At 43.5% G+C, this 3,291-nt stretch overlaps 1 protein-coding gene across 2 annotated transcripts in view; it reads left to right on the top strand.

The window, feature by feature from the left end:
• The window catches only part of CHST3 (carbohydrate sulfotransferase 3), a 63,145-nt gene that overhangs the window by 35,863 nt on the left and 23,991 nt on the right, over positions 1–3,291 (top strand). The window lies entirely within an intron of this gene.

Below are 3,291 nucleotides of genomic sequence, written 5' to 3'. Positions count from 1 at the left end.
GGAAGATCTTTAAAATTTACATTCTTATTACATTCGGCCCCAAGATCTTTCATGCCCATAGCATAGACAATTTACTTTTGAATTAGCTCTGAACATTTCCCAGGTCACATTTTCAAAGCACAGAACCAAAGTTACCAAAGTGGCCACTGGCCCTCAAACAAACACAAAGTACATAGCATTCTCACCTCAGTTCAAAACAAGAGCTCAAACAAAGTTCTCTGGGGGAGGGGTATCCTTCCCCTCACACAGCTCCAGCTCCTGCTTCCAAGTACAGAGAGGGGGCTGGGCAACAAAACCAACAAGGTGGGGTCCCTGGGGATCCAAGGCACTTCATCCCACCCACCATAGTCACAAGTCCATCCTCCCCCTGGGTCCCAAACTGTGGGATGCAGCGAGGAAACACATTCAGTGCCCCTGCTTTGCTGCTCAGTTCTTATCTTTTCCTGTGGCTGAATTCCGAACTCCTGGGTTCCTTCTCCTCCCGCAGGCGGCAGCCGCTCCTGGCTTCTGCCCAGGTCCTGATGCAGGCAGTTCACCATTCCTGCTCTCAGCTCAGCGAAGTCCACATGCAGGCCATTCTTCTCTCCTGCTCCATAGCTCCACAGAATTACAGCTACCACAACTGGGAAACAAACAATTATCCCAGCCTCCATACTTTCCTTTTACTCTGCAGATCCTGTTCGTGACGCCATTTTGTAGCAGCAAGCACCCCAAGCGTCCTCAGGGTTTGCAGCTACCACAGGTTCTTGGATCTGCTTTGTTAAAGGAAAGCAACTCAAAATGGGTTAACAAGCTTACTTTAATCAGTCAGATGTATATCATTTACCTAGTTCAGGGGAAAAAGATCAGCACCCCGAACTTCAGAACATACAGACAGAATTATCAAGACAGAAACATCAAGTAGACAGATTTCCAAACTGTCCAACCATTACATCCATACCCAGTCAACATCTGGGTTTCCACATTCTGGGTTTTTCAAAGCCAGGGGACTCTCAACAACGGCTTCCCAGAATTCAGATAGAATCACAGAACATTTCTCAAAGTGAGTCCCAAAACAAAGCTACACATCAGGGCTTATATAGCCTTCTCCTGGCTCAGAGAATGTAACAACCTTTTGGACCCACTGGCCAATCAAAAAGTATCTACTGAAAAGCAAGCCTCCCCCACCCCAGGCTTCAGGTGCACATTAGCCTAGGGGCAGGGAAGATCTTTAAAATTTACATTCTTATTACATTCGGCCCCAAGATCACCCAGCTAGTATCTGAGGCAGGTTTTGAATCTGTGTCTTCCTGACTCCAGGCCCAATGCTCTATCCAATGAACTTCTGCCCAGAGTTCCCTGTCTTTAACTCATTTTGCAAACCATTTGGCTGAACTGTCTCCATTCACTCCATTTCAGACAATGGACTTCCCCTATATAGAACCTTAGGAAATAAGATCCATGGTCTAGTAGGTCAGATGCTTCAGGAAGACCTGGGCCCAAGTGCTGTGCCAGACACTTACTAGTTAGTTGTATGTCTCTGGGCAACTCATTTAACCTTTCTCCCTCTGTAAAATGGGGACAAGAATGATTCATACCTCACAACATTATCATTGTTGGTATCAATTGAGATAATGTATAATCTTTTGAAACTTTGATGGAGAGGTAGGGAACACTACCAGCTTTCCAGGGTTATGGTGATGAAAGTGTTTGGTCAACCTTAAATTCTATAGAAATGTGAGTTCTCATTGTCATTCCCATCATTCACTCCTGTAACTCAGAACCTATTGTCCGAAAGCGCACAGCAGTTATTTTTATATCTATTGTGTCATACAACTAGATTGTCAGGGACAGCGTCACATCTGTAAGTCATTTCCCCCCTCCCCCACCCATGACTTCACACAGGGGCCGTAGCAGGCATTTAATAAGTGTTTGTGGAATGGACGTGACCCTGAATCTGCTGAGCCTCACACATCTCCCATTATCCCTTTGGCCACTTTCCCTCTCTCTTCTCCAGTCTTTCTTCCCAGGCCATCGGAAAAGATACATATAGCCAACAACAGCTGATAACACAAATCTAAAATGTATTTCCTGGCTTTTGGACTGAGTCAAGGAGTTTTCTTGACTGATGCAATGTCTGGCAGGGTTTCTCTTACTTTATCAGGATCCTGGGACCCATTCATACACGAACAGTTAAAAAGCCAGTCTTTTTTTTCTTTGTAGTGCAATGGGAGGGGGGAGCCTGTTCTCAGGCCTGATATTTGAGAGCTGGCCCCTGGTGATGTGTCAGACACACGAGCGGGCCTGGCACCAGGCAGGGCACCTAGATAGAAGGCTTTGACACCTATACCACATGTTTTTATCAGTCAAAGGACTAAATCCTAGCTAAAGATCTGGGTGCTGAGTGGCCACGTGTTGGATGGAAGGGCCAGGAATCTTTCTGGGACAGTTCTGGACAATTATAGAATCCAATTTATTTTATTTTAAAGATTTTTTTTGCTATAAACTTAATAACAATTAACAAAATAATCATACAAAATAAGCAATAGAATATTTTTATTTTATTCTTTTCCATTTTTATTAAAATCTCCATCCTACAAGTCTACAATTTTCTCTGGATATGCAGCAAGCAAGTCTAGAAATTCGGGTGAATAATGATAATGATGGTGATAACTCATGTTTCCATAGCACTTTAAGGTTGACAGAACATTTTCCTCACTGCAAGATTGTAAAGTAGGTATAATCTCTGCCTCCCTTTTCATTATTTATCTAAAGATCAAAGGATGACTTAAAATGCTTACTATTTAACAAAATGAAAACAAACACACGAAGAAAACAACATAAACAAAGACTGCTTTTGATCTAGTTACCATTTTAGGTTTATCTGAAGCTTTCTTCTCTTTTTTTCTTTTCTTTCTTCTTCCTTCCCTCTCTTCCTTCCTCCTTTTTCCTTTCTTCCCTCCTTTCTCCTTTTTCCTTTCTTCCTTCTTAACTTCCTTTCTTCTGTTCTTCCTTTACTCTTCCTTCCTCACTCCCTCCCTTCTGTCTTTCTTCCTTTCTCTCTCTCTTCTTTCCTCTCTCTCTCTCTGTCTCTCTCTGTCTCTCTCTGTCTCTCTCTGTCTCTCTGTCTCTGTCTCTCTCTGTCTCTCTCTCTGTCTCTCTGTCTCTCTCTCTGTCTCTCTGTCTCTCTTTCTCTCTGTCTCTCTCTGTCTCTCTTTCTCTCTGTCTCTCTGTCTCTCTGTCTCTGTCTCTCTGTCTCTCTGTCTCTCTCTCTCTCTCTCTCTCTCTCTCTCTCTCTCTCTCTCTCTCTCT

Source organism: Petaurus breviceps, unplaced genomic scaffold, assembly GCF_028583685.1.
Source record: "Petaurus breviceps papuanus isolate PSGF00001 unplaced genomic scaffold, PetGlider_PUasm1.0 90825, whole genome shotgun sequence".
Lineage (NCBI taxonomy): Eukaryota > Metazoa > Chordata > Mammalia > Diprotodontia > Petauridae > Petaurus > Petaurus breviceps.
Note: the sequence above shows the minus strand (reverse complement) of the source record. Positions and strands in the feature narration are given on the sequence as shown.